General features: G+C 42.8%; 1 protein-coding gene across 2 annotated transcripts in view; it reads left to right on the plus strand.

Annotated features, from left to right (window-relative positions):
* The window catches only part of FNDC3B (fibronectin type III domain containing 3B), a 184,468-nt gene that overhangs the window by 101,534 nt on the left and 66,362 nt on the right, over window positions 1-16,572 (plus strand). The window lies entirely within an intron of this gene.

Genomic DNA, 16,572 nt, shown 5'->3' on the forward strand with positions numbered 1-16,572 from the left:
TCCCACCCACGCGTAAAGCGGTGTTAATACAGTGTGAACTTAAATACGAACACTGGGCTTGCTGGGCTGTGTTTGTTTTGTAAGGTGAACCTGGTGCCTTCCCATCTTTCATGGCTACTCCCTTGGTAGATGCAGCATCATTCTTTTTGTATCTGTTGGAAGCAGAAATGCATTTTACGGGCAAGGTCTTGGTTTTATTTTGCTTTTCGGAGAGGCATCTTGGCACTTCGCAAAAATCTTCACAGACAATTGAGCTATAACCAAAATCTTGACTACTAGGAACCACTATTTTGTATATCCTAGGTAAACCTAGTTAAGTTATTAGAAGGTTTAGAGGTGATGGCTGAAAAACCAAGGGTTTTTTTTTTATGTGGAAGTTCAGTGAAAGTAAGATTAGTTGAAAACAAAGAAAACTGAGAAGTTTTCTCAATGTTAGCCATTGGAAATAGTGGTCAAATAAGTCTGGCTACTTTTGAAATAGTTTTCTTCAGCATTTTCAGAGACTTGCCATTTAAAAATGTAAAACTTTAGATAACAACCCAATGTTTTACTGTAATCAAATCTCCTTTATCACAAGCCATTCTGCACACAGCCAGTTCTACCTAAATTTAGCTTAGTAACTTGTTATAATCCCTTATACCTACCTGCCTTTCTCCTCTCTGCCTGTCCCTTTGCTAACTGCTACAGCAACAGCTTCCTGAACAAACTTTGATGTCCTAACCAAAGCAGCATGTCCAGGATATTTGCAATGTAGCACACTCTGAAATCTCTTGAGTTAATTTATGCATATAACATAGGTTTTCCATTATCTGTCTATAGTGTATATTTATATAGCTGTGTTCTTTTTACATGTGAGGCATAACCAAAAGAAATAGTCACGAAAATTAACTGTACCAGTTGCCAAGGAGGGGGGGAAAAAAATGCTGCTGGCATGGTAAGGAATGAGGATTTGCAGATGTGCTTTCAGGGTCTTTAGAATTAGCAAGGAGCTGTATTTGGGAATGCTGTAATCCAAGAAAATGAATCACTGCATTAGACTTTCTAGTTATTTCTTGCCAATCAGCTTACGTGAACTTTAGTATTCTTACTTATGTTTAGGTGTTTATCTGAGGTGGAATACATGAGGTGTTTGAAGCACGTGTGTGAAAGACCTGGAATAAAGTATAGCCTTGCAATATAGGCTCAGTGAGTTCTGAGTCAGCCTGGCTGATCACTTCTGAAATAATCTAGAAATAATTTAAAAGCATCTTGTCTGAGGGTTTCCTGCAACCCTTGTGTTTGTCTAATTTGTTGCCTTGGGCTGGTCTGCTGTGCTGCAGCTGAAGAGCCATGAGTGCTTTTAAAATGCCAGGAAAATCAGTGGAGTCAAGGCTACGGCATGTCCAATCTTGTCAGCCAGAGTGCCTTCAAACTGGGAACAGCAAGGGATGGAGTCCTCCCCCAGCTGTGGAAAAGTCCCTAACAGGAGGCTGTGCAAATAAGCATCCCTTGTCCCACCCTCCTGCCTTTTAAAATTAGGTTCTGCGTCAGCACCCAGAGGTGGCAGCCCTGGAGTCGCATCACCTGCTCAGCAGTAAATCCATGACCAAAGCAGGAAGAGAGGAATATGTTGCATATTAAAAGGAAAAAAAAAAAAATACAGTGGGTTCAAATGTGATGTTTTTGACATCAAAGTGTATTATTATAGTCATACATGGAAGCTTACATGCAAATTCCTGCAGAAAGGTCACAGAGGTTTCTTAAAGGCTCTCATGAAGCAGCTCCCTAAAATAACTTCCCATTTGGTATTTACAAGCTTCTAATCATATCTGCTGCTTTATATTTACCTTCTCAGTTTCTTCTTTAATTATTTGGGGATTTATTGATGAATACCCACCTAATGTGGCCATACAGGTTATTTGGGTTAGAGTTAACAGCAATCTGGGCTCAGTTGCTAATTTGATTTTTGCTGCTAAGATGACTGTGTGTTTAGAATAGCCAAGAAAATGAATGTGCCAGAAGCAAGAATTAGCAAAGGGATTTAAACTTATAGGTTTTGTGGATGTGTATCTGTTCAAGCCTGCTAATAGTTAAAAACTTGGTGGTGTTGTGTGGCTGCTTCCAAAATTGCAGAATAGCATGGAAAACCTATTTTTAGATACATAAATATATAAAAATGTGTGTGTGTATATATATATATATATATATGTATAAAATTTGTGGAGAAGTCTTTATTTAGAAAACCACTTAACCAAAAAACTCCTTAAGAGGCAAGCAGGAATGTATGAATTTGCAGTAAGATTTGGAATAAGGTGAAGGAGAGCTGGAGCTGAGGGCTTTGTTTGCACAAATTTTCTAATTGGGTTTGTGATATGCTTGATAGCCTATCGTTTCATAGCTGGCTGTGGGGTGTGTGTGCTCCTGCAGTGGAACTGGCATGCTGCTTCTGGGAGTTTGGATGATGGAGCAATCCTGGGATCCAGCTGCTGGCGAGGGAGGGGGCTTTAGGAGCTCCGGACACAGCTGGAGCAGGCACTTGCACAGCCTCAGCTCTGGTTGCTGCAGAGAACAGCCTGTGTCAGTACACAGTGCTACAGCCTGACAGTGATTGCTGTCCTTTGGGATTGGGCTGTCTGAAGCAAAGTTTGGGAGCTGCCTCAGTGCTGGAAGCAGGGGTGGGAGCTTGCCAGGGGCACCTCTCCCAGCAGTCCCAGCTGCTCCTGAGCTGATGCTCTGAGAGGCAATTGGAGTGTCTGCTTTAATCAGCAGAGGAATATGATCCACACAGGGGCATTTGTGACAGGGAAGGTGGGAGTTTCTGTTCTTGGATCTGCTGCCACTGTGTTTAAGGTGATGCTTGTCCTGCTCCTTGTCTCTTGCTAGTGATTTCTTTGAGGGGTGTGTTACTCCTTCCTTAGCACACCCACTCTGCTGTGACTGAGATTATTACAGTGTTGTAATACACAATGTTGTATTACAGGAATATTAAGAGGGGCTGGAACACCTTCCTTATCAACACAGACTGAGAGGGTTGGGCCTGGAGAAAGGGGAAGACCTTAGAGCCTATAAAGAGGTTACAAGAGAGCTGGAGAGGGGCTTTTGGAAAGGGCATGGAGTGACAGGACAAAGGGGAATGGCTTTAAACTGAAAGAGGGCAGGGTTAGATGGGATATTGGGAAGAAATTCTTCCCTTTGAGGTTGGGGAGGCCCTGGCACAGGTTGTCCAGAGCAGCTGTGGCTGCCCCATCCCTGGCAGTGTCCAAGGCCAGGTTAGATAGGGCTTGAGGCAGCCTGGGATAGTGGAAGGTGTCCCTGCCCAGGCTGGTTCTGTAACATAGCAACATCCTCTTTTTACTAGGAATTTACAGTTTCAGATTGGGGAAATAAGTACAATTCTGACCTTTTCCACTGACTGCATCATGCTATTTTGTGCGGTGCACTTGTAAATAAGGAGTTTTTGTTATGTTGGAAACACGCTGTTTTAAGGCAAAAAACCCAGGAACTGATGGCTTGTAATTGACTGAAAATTTAGCAATTCTTCTCAGTGTTTCTGGTAGGATGATGGATGGTGTCTTGTATAGACAGAAGGCTTGGAGGTATGATACTGGGATTCTGATTAAAAATCCATCCTGGAGCTTTTCTGCAGAGCTGTTTTAAAAACCAAATGGGAGAGGAGGGAGCGGGGTTGGGTTTTTTGTGGGTTGAGCTTTGTTTTTTTTTCATAAAGGAGCCTTGCCATGTAAAAAGATCTGCAAGCGGAAATCCTGTCCCATTCATGCTGTCCTTTATGAATTTCAGTCTGAGTCACTTCCTTCTCATGCACTCAGTGGCTCCCTTCTTGGTCATGCAGTGATCTGGTAGTTTGAGAAGTTCTGTGTGTGGCTGCAAGTACTGTGGGAACATAAGCAGTTTTGAGCATTCTTACGATGCTTTCGCCTATTTCCTTATAAAACATCTTTTTTTTTTTTTTTTCTCCCTTTGAATGAGATAAAAATCTTTTTTTTTTTTTTTTTAAATTCCTCATTGAAGTTTGAAGAGCTTAAGATAGCAAAAACTGAAACACTTCAAATGGGTAAAAGTGGGAAGCAGGCAATGGATTGTGGCGTGCATCCTGTGCAGGAGCTGGGTGCCAGAACAAACAGACCCAGCCCGGGCAGGGAGGCGGCTCTGGGCTGGTCGCGTGCGCCTGTAGGAAGGTGTTCTTAAAGAAGGTTTTTGTCCTCATTTGAGAAGATTTGGCTCTACAGGGTCAGAACAGGGGCCTGTCTAGCCCAGCAGTGTGATCAAGATGATGCTGAGGGGCAGCCTGCAAGCCTGCACACATCCCACACATCCCACGCCCCTCTCCTGGCTCCTCCACCAGCATCCAGACCTGCCAGGCACCAGGGAGGGCCGAGTCCTGCCCGGTGCTTTGGGTACCCACCCACTGACCTGTCGTCTGTGAACTCATCTAACTCAGTTTTGAAAAGCAGATTTGCTTTCCAAGTGAGGAAAACTGACTTTGGTGTGCTCTTCAGTGCTCTGAGCAGCTGCTTTCTTGCATGTGGCATTGATGTGCTGTACATGTGGAGAAGGGAGGAAAAAACATAGGAATCAATGTAGAGTTCAAAGAGTTGTTGTAGACCATTGATAGTTCATAAACTCCTGTAGTACCATTGTCACATGTGTGCAAGCCTCAGAGGTGTTGCTTTCCTATTGTGAAGGTTTTGTAAATCTGATTTTTGTGCACTGAAGCAGCCTCCAGCTGCTCCCAAAGGTGAAAACCATGGCTTCAAATTCCTGCCTGCACTGCTGATGAAGTTTCTCAGGAGATGTGGGTAGCTCTGTATGCTCATTTCTTAGAGAGAAGTGCTTTGTGAATGCATGGAAAATGGGCTTGGCAAGAGAACTTTCTGCCAGTGGTGGTTTTAATTGGAAAATGTTTTAAAATAAGTACTGTACTTGGCAAAGCAGAAGTTCTGAGGTGAGGACGTACCCTCAGGTATCCCTGAGTGGGGTGGGATGTACTCTGCAAGCTGCTGAGAAGTGAGGATGAGTGGGTGACGTATGAAAAACCAGAGCTGAGGTGTTCTTGGTACAGCCCCATCCTGTTCTCTCTGAATCTTCCGTGTCACATTTAAATATACTTAGGAAAAACGTGGGGTTTTTTCTATTTTTGTTTAACTATATCAAGTTGTTGTTGTTTTAATCCAGAGCCTGTGAATTAAAGGGAAATTGAAGGAGGTGTGATTCAGTGCAGACAGGAACCAGGCGAAGTTCCTCTTCTTACTCATTCTAGATCCTGTCAATTCTTTTCTATTTTGGTCCTGAATCCATTTTGCTTATTGAGTCATACATTTATTTGTGCCTGTATATCCTATAGATTTAAAAGCTTAAAAGAGTAGTTTCATCACTTTTGGTCCATGTAAGCAAAGAGGCTGAGAAACACTGGCAATATATGTAAATTTTATGTTCTTTTAGCCAGGAACTGATGATTTGGTACATGCTAATAGACTTTTGTTATACAAATGTAGAAATGTTCTTCAGAAAAAACTGGTCATAAATGTTCTTTTTGCTGCCATACAAAATACCCCTCTGTTAAATGTAGCTTCTCTGGTGTCCCTAAATGTATTTGCTTCTATAAAATAAGGAGTTTCAATAAGATTGTCTCCTGAAAACAACCTGTCAAAACTGACACAGTGATTTTATTAATAACATGGAAAAAAACACTCTGAAGAGTAAAATACATCTGTCAGGTTAAGTGAATTTTAGTATTATACCAAGTGATGCAACGTGGAACATAATATTTAGTGGAACCAGTCACGTGTTGAATCTTGTGAGCACAGATCAGCATCATATATTAAATCTAAATGGTGTTACTGTTTCTGCTGCATTTTTTTCTACAGTTGTAGGCATTAATACTACTTGTCTGAATTCTTCAGCCTTATATCTCATTAGAAACAGATTTTGTGTGCTTTTTGCTGTTTTCCTCTAAGTTTTACTGCATGAGAGGAAATAGGATGCATTAATTAGGGCACAGTCTGAACTTGAGAATCCACTGTTCATTTTCGACACCTGGAATTTCCAGTGTGATACTCTCGTGCCTTGACTTTATCTCCCACATCGTGACTGAGCTTGTGCTTTTGTTTGTTTCTATTTGGAAAGATGCCTGCTTCTTCAGCAGTCTTCATCTTTGGTATTTTCTCTGAAATAATAGGCTGTGAATTGCTCCTTCAGGCAGTAAACAAAGTGGTTATGAGTGTCAGATACACCTTTGTGTACCAGACTGAACTCCATTAGCTGGGCCACACAGATTCTCACCAAGTAATACTTTGCCTAACAGTCACGTAAAGTAACCACTTAAGTGAGCTTTATGTAGACTGATGGCTGTATTAGAAACATATTGCAGGGTTCAGGTAGAGTGCATTCCCAAGTTCATGTCAGTCTGTGTGCCTGCATCCAGATGAGGCTTAATTTGTGACTTTTCTTCAGCAAAAAGAATGGCTGAAATGTTGATCCAATGTCACTGAAATACACTGTGTGGAGGAAGGGAAACAAATCTGTTTCCTTTGCTGTCTTGAAGCTTAACTCATATCATGGAGGCTTTGATAAAGAAAAGTGAAAGCTAAATATCACAAATGAACACCAAGTCCATGCCCAGTGCACTCCTTGCCTCTGCCATAGCTTTGCCCAGTTCTAAACCCAGCAGTGTTTTGCTTTGAGCTGCCTGTGGGTACTTCCTTCTCGTGCATCTTGGCCAACTCTTTCCCAGAAGTTGCCTGAGTGCAGATAATTCCCAGGAATTTGCAAGCCTGTGAAATCTTGTCTGCATGTGACCTGTCACGAACACGGAGGTGTTCTCTTGCTGCATCCATACTGCAGGAACAAACCCAAAGTTTATGGGAAGCCTGGATGCCACAGCAGTCCCACCTTCTTTCACACCACATTGCTTCGTTAGCACGGAGTTCTACAAGCTGGGAAGGGCTGAGGCAGGCAGAGAGGAGATACACGCTATTTTTATGTGCTTATCTTGAAAGACTAAAGAACCAGCTTCATAACTTTGGCACCAGAAGTTGTAGATAAGAGACTCTCTTCATCAGCTAAGTGGGAGCGCCTCCTCTTAATTTAATTGAGCAATATTCTCCCATCTTCAGTGTCAGCTGGTTTTAAAGGCGGATGGAAATGCCTCAAACTTGGTTTCGTTCAAACTTTTTGTACTTGAAAATGCGAAGAGAACACCAGGGTAGTGTGGATACACGTGCTCCAGCATGCTTGTGAGGTGCTCTGAGAGCTGGTGGTCTGGGCATCCACAGCTCTGAGCCATCAATGGGACAGAATGGGTCACCACAGTTCTGGTTACATTTTTCAGTCTCATCACAGCAGCTGTGACAAAATAAACCTCATTAGAAGCTTCCTAATCTTTCTAAGTGTGCTAACTACAGGAAACACAGCTCAAAGTCCACCGAGGAATGTGTAGGGCATATCTAGTAAAGAGTGGGGAAATCTGGCACTGGGGCTTGCATTTGACCTTATTGGGGCTTAAAAACCCTCTTGGCAGTGGCTGGTGTTTTACCTCAAAGCTGTTTTTCCCAATCCTGATCAGTTTCTGTAGACTCTCGTATTTTTATTCTCATCCGCTTTTATCCCTCCCTTGCCTCATTTTGCCAGCAGGATCTCCTTGGCAGGGCGAGCTGGATAAGCTGCCTGCTCCATCATTTATCAGGAAATCAGTGCTAAATGACGTAAGGCACAACCTCTTCCCCCAGAGGATCTTCATATTATCTCAAGAATTTGCAGCTTCTGCTGCAACTGACGGTCAAATCCAGAAGACAGAAATCTGAACCTTTTTCCTAGGAGTTTACATAATTTATAGATACACACCCAACAGAAAAAAAAAATCATACAAAGTACATTTTCATCCTGCTTAAATGCTCACTGATTAAATGCCTGTGATGGGGAGAAGAGTTACACCAAGATCTCAGAGCTTCAGAGCAAGATAAGCAGTGTATCCTCAGCAGTTAGGAGGAGATAACACGGGCCACCGACAAAGGAAGGGAATCGTGTTTCCCTTATTTGGCAGTATCTGGGACATTGAGGCAAAAGGGAGAGGGTATTTATAGGGAAGAGGTGGAACATTTCCTCCCTGCAGACTGTAAAAAATAAAACAAGTTGAAGTCTAATGATTTAATGAACACCACTTACTTGTATAGCCAGATGTTCTGGACAATGTCCGTCTGTATTTCCAGCTGGGTTTGCAAAGGTGGTGAAATGAAATTTCATGTCCCCCTGAAGTTAATAGGATTTGTTTACTGAACTCTCTCAGGCTGTGCTTCAAACCCCATCAGTTACTCTTCCTTTTCTGAGGAGGGGTGGAATTTGATTTCCAAAGTTTTTGTGACTTTCAGTATATTTGCTTTTAAGGGGAGGAAAAATTCTTAACACAGGGTGATGCTTTGAGTGTTGCAGTTAACAGAAAGGACAAACGCTGTTCTAAAATGAAGCAGCCATTTCAATTTTCTCCAAGGTTTATTATAAAAGATTTTGTCCTGAAGCTCAAGTTTGGGTTTTTTGTTTCTTTTATTCCCTCTAAGGAGCTGTGCTTAGAAGCAGCTGCTTTGATTTACTGCAATTCATGTGACTTGTGCCTGAATTTCGTCTCAGCAATGAAATCCAGAATGAGTTGAAATTCCTGTAGCTTTGCCGAATCCTTCCCAGCCATCAGTAATCAGGTGGATATTTCTGTGAAATACTTTAAATATTTGGAAAGGTTCTTAGTGGTGAAACTGGTTGTGCAAATATCCAAGATCACATTTTGCCCTTGTTCCATACAGGACTGCTAATTGCCCATGCACTGCTTTCAGCTCACTGGTAGAAAGTTGGTACAGACATTATAGATCAGGTTTTTTAAACATTCTTGAGTTCATTCTTCCCATCTCACACATGGGAGGGCACAGACAAGACTACATCAGCTGTTTTGACTTCTGCATTTTAGAAATTCAGGCCCCAGTGTTTATTAAATGTTCTGTTCAGTATCCTTCTAGCTCACATAGTCATAGTTCATCCTTCAGACTTGACTGCAAAACAATTTAGGCTGGGATTGCTTGAGTCAGTTGATTGTCATCTGTCATGAGGAAGACAATTTATTTCTGTTCTGCTGTCAATCTGTAGGTGTTTGGGTTGATTTGAAGAGGGGAGGGGAAGCTCTTTGCCTTCCCTCATCTCTGAGCTCTGGTGCCTGGGCTGAGTGGAAAGAAAAAAATGTTGTCTTTTGTTTTCTCTTGAACAGAAAAATGGTTTCTGGGATTACTGTGATCTCCTCCACTACTCACTGCAATTTCATTGTATCATAGTTTTCATCTGGAGAAGTAGGTCAGTGATTTACATTGGTAACAGAAGAGCTTAGGTTGGGGTTCATTCAAAGAATGTTGTAATTGCAGCCCCTCACTAGGTTGCCATTGAAAAATCCCAGTGAAGGCTTCATGAAAAATCTTTGCCTTTCTAGCATCATGATTTGGTATGGTTGTATTAAAAACAAAACAAGAAAAACGAACCAAACAAAAAAAACTCCACTTTTTTTTCCTGAGGAATCTAGCATCTTTCTGCCCTCAGTTGTGACTGAGGGCAAAATTTGGCCTGCAGTCATTTTCTTAAAACTTTTTTAGTTCATGATGGGTGCTGCTGTGCCTCTGCATTGGGGAAGTGCTTTGCTGCCTTCCTCTTGTTGTAGCAAACTCCATGGCTTTACAAGGTTCACTGCCAAGGAAGTTGTTAATTTTGGCTGAGGTGCTCTGTTTAATCCCCAGCAAGTTTGGAACTCCTATGGAGTCTGTTTTGGCTGTGCTGTATGATTGTTTTTCTGTGCAAATACGCAGTTCTGCAGGTTATTTGGCTAGTTTTGTGTTTGATCAGGAAAATGCTCTTATTGTGTAATAGGCAGATTAACAAAGGGTTTTATGGCCAGAATTGCCTATGGTCATATTTTTGAATGCCAAGAAGTAAGTTTTATTTTGTGTTCAATACTGGTGCCATTGTCCCCAACACTGGGGATGGTATTTCAGAGGAAAATATTTCTTCACTGGCATGGGGCAGCAGACACAGGAATTTGAAGTCCAGACTGGGCACACTGGAGATTTGTCACTCTGAGTGCATGAGGGATTGTGCTTTCCACCTCAGTTCTTGTAGAGTTCAGGACTCACCTCTGCCCCAGCAGGACTTGGTGTGGCTGTCCCAGCAGAGACACTCAGGAGTGACAGAGACAAAACCAAGCTTGTGGTGGGATGCAGTGGAGCTGTCAGTGACCCGGTTGGGAAGAGAAGACTAATTCTTGGTGCTGTCAGACTTGTGCTTTTTGTCAGTGCAAGGAGGAGTTGTGAGTCTCCTTTCACTATCTGTGGTCATGATGCTGAGGCTCCTACTTTGCCTGGCTGTGAGAGTCAGATGCCAGGACTGAAGGGAACCTTTTCTTTCTGAGAGGAAATCTCCCCTCTGTAAATGCCAGATGGTGTAATTTCACAGCTGCTGTCAGACATCCTTTTGAGCCACTGTTTCACAGTTTAACAAACATGGGTGTCTCAGCCCTGCTGCTGACCATCCCCTCTTCCTACTCTGAGCTGGGGAAACCTGTGGAGTTTTTATGGCCATGTCACCTGGGGTGCTGGGGACAGCAAGGTGCAGCTCGGCAGAAGTTACATCCCCTCCTGATTGACAACTGGGTTCCTCAGCCTGGAGAGCAACCCTTGAGTGTGGCAAAGGCTGGACAGGCAGTCACTGGGAATGAGGAGAAACAAGAGGGACAAAGCATGAAGCAGCACGCAAATAAGTGGAAGGAATTAAGGGTAAGGAAATTCCATGCATCCCAACTATTGTACAATTTTTATTGCGCTATTCTGAGGAGTGTGAAGAACATCATTGTTCCTAGGAAGAGATTAGTGTTTGTTGGCAAAGTCTGTAGTGAGAACGAAACATCAGCCTTCTACCTGGAAAGTGGGAGTCAGGAGCTCCAGGAAAGTTTTAGGAGGGACTTCCAGTCTTCTTGTCAAATACTTGACCAGAAGTTGGAGGGGTGGACACTACTTTGTTTATCTGCAAAGCTTTTACTGTCTTCCCAACCCCACATAGTCTGCAGGCTGCTGCAATAGAACAGCAAAAGGGAAGCTGCTGAAAATAAAAAGAAAAAATATTTTGACACAGAAAATAAGCTAAAGCAAGTTGAAATGATGAAAAAAGAGCGCTCCAAGAGGAGGTCCTGTGTGTAAGTGGTTTGTTGTTCCAGCAGATTCGGCTTGGGCTTCCTCTGTTTCTGTGGGTTATGTCATTGTTTAATTTGGTGTTCCTTCAAACCCAGCCAGCTGCAGCCATCCACAGTGCACTGCCTCTGTTATCTGCTTTGGGAGATGTACAAAGCGCTGGCTCAAGATGTCAAATGGATGTGATGGAGATGGGGGGTTGCTGTATTTTACTAAGAAAGCCCTTTTCTGCCTTCTAATGGACCAACTGTGTGTTCACAGTAGGAATTCGCTCAGATCTCCAGCCAGTAAAGTAGGAGTTGTTTTTGCTGTCTTCCAGCAGTAGCAGCAAAGAAGCAAAGAAAAAACAAACCAAACATGTCACTTACCCTCCGTTTGTCCCTTGCATCCAGCCTTTTATTTCCCTTGTAGGTTGCTATTGATCTTATTTTCCTTCCTCCACCCCAATGAAAAGCATAGATCCAAACAGTAATGGAGGACAGGTAGGACTGGGCACCCTTGCATTTATTTTTAAAACACTTTTTAGCCCGGGTGACTTCATTATGTACATCTGAATGCTTCCACATCTGATCCTGATCCCTGTGATAGCAAGTGCCTTTGGTTGAAGAAGGATGAGCTGTGAATTTGCACTCCAGGTACTTTGGAGTATCCTGTCCTATGGACAATAGGATACTGAAGCAGTCAAGGTGAAACTAGCAGGTCAATAGATATGGATTATGGCCAGGACATCTCTGAAACGTGGGATTAAATTCATGCCTAAATCACAGTGCTGTAGAGGCAAAGCACTTCGGTTATCCTTTGCTTTATTGTCCCAGTGAATCTAGATGACTAGAGATTTGATTTTTCTGATTCCAGATCTGAAAATGTGATTTGTGATTTTCTGGAGTTTATACAGGGGTTTTGTTCTGTTTGCCTTCAGTTATTCGGGGAGTGACTTGAGGGGTTTTTTGGTGGTGTTGTTGTTTTTTTGGGGGTTTTTTTTGGTTTTTTTTTTTTCTCTCTATATGGTTTGGTCTTTAAGGACAAATAATGACAAATAAGCTCCTAGAAATTAATTAAGGCATGTTAGCAGGAGAATTCAGATAGCAACAGTGGGAAGGCTCTTAGAAATGGAAAAATTGTGATACACTCATGCATAGCAATTTTTAAAAAATTAGAACATGTTTTAGCAATTGTATCTAAAGTTGGATAACATCAATCTCTCTACCTTTGTCTGGGGAGCCATAATTGTGTTTTATCATTGGTATTTTTTATTAGCTTTTGTGTAATGAACAGAAATGGGAAACATTTAATATTTAGAAATCTCATCCAGGCATTTGTAGGCTTAATTAATCTTCCTTGGTGTATTACAGGTTCAGCATGGTGTGATTGACTGTTTTGAGTATAAATATATTTTTTCACAGGTTTTTTTTTATTCTGAAGGGCTCCTTGTTCTGCCCAGTGTGGAAGTAGTGCCGGGAAGAGTATTTTAAGTACTGTGTGTTCAGCATGACACTGGGTTTGCCCTTCCCAGTATCACATCTGTCAGGCAGCAGTAGCCTGGCAGTTTATCAGTGACCCTGCCCAGTCCTGGGCTGCCTCCCTGACAGACTGGAAAGCTGCATCAAACTGGGTTAGGCAGGAATTTGTCCTAGGTCTAATTTTATTCAATATTTTCATTAAGGACTTGAAGGATGGAATAAGGATTGAGAGTTATTAAATTATAGTCCATATCAGGCTCTGATAGGGTTGAGAGTGCGTGATGGGTCAGGGAAGGAGAACAAGACAGGAGGAGAGCTCTGTGATGGCCTTCAAATAAAAAGTTTGATGAAGGCAAGAGCCATGTACTGCACTGCAGATAGCTGTTCTCAGACCTGCTGGGTTTTTTAATTAGGTGGTAGTTCTGGGAGGAAAAGGAGATTACAAACCCTAAGAGTCAAGTTATTCTGTAATTAAAGAGAAGAGGAAACCTCCAAGAAAGCTCTGTGAATGGGTCCTTCGTTCTGGTGCTGCCAGGGCCCCAGCTGGTTCACGGTGGGCAGGGCTGTGCCACGTCTTCAGAAGGATGGAGACCAATTTAAAAACATGGCACAGGACAGCAGCAAGTGGGGTCTGGTAAAGACAGGTGTGGAGAAATGAGCTTGCTTTTAGTTAAAGGAAGAAATTCCTTCAAGTATGTGAAAGGTGGCAACAAAGAAAGGGGTGATGAACTGGCCTGGGGCAGATGTGCAGGAAGGAAGGGATAAGTTTCAGGTTCAGCAGGGAGAGTTGAGATGATCTTCCCAGTGATGAGAGGAGTTAGATGCTGTGGTAGTTCGACTAGCTGAGAAGTTTGGAGATTGCCATGATCATGGGGCAGGAGGTAATTTATTTAATTGTCATTTATTTTGAAAAAAATGGGCTAGGGAGCCATTTCAGAGAAATGGTTTGGGTGTTGATGATCATGTTTCAGTGTAGGAGGATGGACTCGGTGACTCTGTCACATCCCCTCTGGTCCTGTGACTCAGCTGCTGCGTGACATCTGCAGCTTTAGGTTTGTTCTTGTACAAGGAGCTTATTAACTTATATTTCTGCAATTCCCTGAAAGTGTGCATGTGTTCTTCTTGGTGCCTTCAGCTTTGACATCGGCAGGCAGCTCACAGAGGAGCTGGGCTGTGTTTTGAAGAGTTCATTTTCTCGGGGGCTGTAGGTTGTGCTGTACGTGACTGATGAAAGATCTTTCCCAGCATTAAAGCTGGTCACAGCCCCGATAAATCTGGAACAAATTCTGAGAAAGCATGTCATGTTATGACTGGCATATCTGTGAGCATGGAGCTCTGCTTGAGAATTAGACTCAAAGTTTGCAAAGTGCTAGTGCTGATGTCATTCCCTTGGAATGGAAAGGCTGTTGAAACAGTAAATACTTTCTGTGGCCAGAAGCTAAGTCTTGAGCCGGACCTTTTCCTCTCTTCGAGGGAAAGAATGCAGAACAAACCTAAAATGTGTATTTGCAATGGGAAAATCTTAATTAGTTTAGAGCTTTTAGCTATTTCAAACCATTTACATACACAGCTGCTGTTCATGCAAACATGTAAACTATGGATGGAAGCTTCAAACTTACCTTGAACTGACATTTTTTTCCCTGTTTTTTAAAGCTGTGCTTGGTGTTTAAAAGTATGGTTGGAAAGGTCTGAAAATTATATTTGTGCTGTACGTGCAGAAAGGAACATAGACACAGGCTAACAGAAGCATAGAATAAAAGGCTTTAGTTCAGCAAGACTTGACACTGAAACCCTGTTAGCACCAAACAGCTGCTGAGAAAGTGTTTGGTGTTTCGAGGCGTTTACTCCTGGTTGTATCTAAAGACTTTTGTTTATGATTCAAAACTCTGAAAAAAGAGAGCACTGAAATACAAGCTTAGATGTAGTCCAGGTCTTTCAGCTGGCTTTTCTGCAAAAAAACCTTGGATCCAAAGAACCCACAGCCTGGGAATTAGAACCTAATGCTGCATCTTGGGAGTGCCATAATCTCCCTCAGACAGTGGGATTAACAGGGTAACTCAGATTTTTGTACTGTCCCTCAGAGGACCCCATTGAGCATTCACAAGGAATTCATCCCCACCCCCAGCTTCCTCCTAGGAGGAAGAGTTTTGCCATGACAGATGTGGGGAACAGATGTTGAGAGGAAAAGTTATAATGGGACAATGACCTGAAGTGTTAGTTGGGCTCTTCCTTAACATGACTGAGCTTCTGTTCCCGATGGCAACGGAGGAAAGCAGCTCATGCTGCCCCTGCAAGCCCCAGTGTTTGGGGGGGGTTTGACACACAGAGATTTTCTGTCTTCATGTCAGATACTCAGTGTTCAGTCAGCTGAGGGAGAGGAAGGGACCAAGACTGAAAATGCAAATCGACTGTCTGTTGTTCAGGGACAATTAGTCCCAGGTGGGTGAATCATGCTCATCCACCCACCACCTTTCCTGAGCAGCTCTAGGTAGTTTTTTTGAACTTGAATCTCCTGTTTTACATCAAGACTTGCCCATTTCTTGCTGCTATTCTGCATCTGTGGTGTCCAGCAGATGCTCATGCTCCTTGTCCCTAAATGCTCCAGTGAGCTAATCTGGAGTACAGTCCTCGATGGCTGCTGAGTAACAACAGAGAGCAGGGAGAAAAGGCCTTCCAGCAGCTCTGTGTTACCAGATAGGCCATATCAGATGATTTCTTTCCTTCTCTATTGTCTTCTGTTTTGGAAGGCTTTCTGCTCTTTGTTGGCTCAGAAGGAAGATGTTGAGCTTGATACTTGAGAGAGATTGGCAGGTTAGAGCAACTTCCCTACTGAGGGAGGGATTTGGGACAGGTCTCATTCTCCTTAGCTTAGTCTAGCTCAGGAGACTGTGAATAATTATGTTTATTACAGAAAGGAAGTCAGCCACCCAGAGAAGCCTGAGATTTTTTTTATGGCTCTTGAAATGGGAAACTAAGTTTTGAAATACTGTAAATACTGTAATTCTTGATAACCACTCCTGAGGTCCCCTTTCAACCTGAGCTATTCTCTGATGCTATTATAGACCTCACTTGTGGATGTTTATTGCTTTCTGCCTTTAATATGTGCTGTGTTTTCACAGGGCATTATTTATTGTATGTATCCCATTCCTTCTCTCCCTCTCCCCAAAGTTTTTGAAGGAGACTTGTCTTCTTCTGCCTCCATCTTATCTGTATAAACTCTTGGTGACATAAATGTCCATATTGACCACATAAATGTCCACCTCTATAATAACCCAAGTCTTCTGTATCTGGTGCCCAGAGCCTTCTCTGTGTGGACGAGATACACAGTTGGGACACTAATACAAAAAATTCCCTGAGTAGGACTCTTCTTTGAGAAGTTTGGAGTACTTAAATTACTTATTTGCTGGGCATACCCACCTCCCTTAAGTGCTGGAGTCAGTTCCTGTGCCTGGAGCAGTTTGAACCCTCAGCCCTGACCTGCAGAGGGTCGGAGGACTCAGTTACTGTACAGAGCATTCACCTTTCATGGGAGAGGGAAATGAGATTTCTTTGGGCTTCAGGGTTTGTTTTCCTCTCCTGCTCAGTGCAACAGAGCATCCTTGCTAGAAAGCAGAGAGAGGAAGGAAAATTCAGTCCACATGTTTGGGATTTAAGGTTGAGAGTGATTCACGCTCAGCTTCTGGGGGTTGTAATTAGGGGTGACATAATAACCATAAGCTTTCGATAAAATAGTAGCAGCTTTCTTGTTATGCTCTGAGCTGCAGAAGCTGCTTCTGATTAGCATCCCTTTGAGATAGGCCTGCAGGATCTCCACACTGTGCAGATCTGGCCCCAGGCTTTTGTGGCACAGTTCAACTTCTTTACTGATGCTGAAAGGAACCCTGAATTCTGAAATATCCCAAATTTTG

Source organism: Corvus cornix, chromosome 9, assembly GCF_000738735.6.
Source record: "Corvus cornix cornix isolate S_Up_H32 chromosome 9, ASM73873v5, whole genome shotgun sequence".
In the NCBI taxonomy this organism is placed as follows: domain Eukaryota; kingdom Metazoa; phylum Chordata; class Aves; order Passeriformes; family Corvidae; genus Corvus; species Corvus cornix.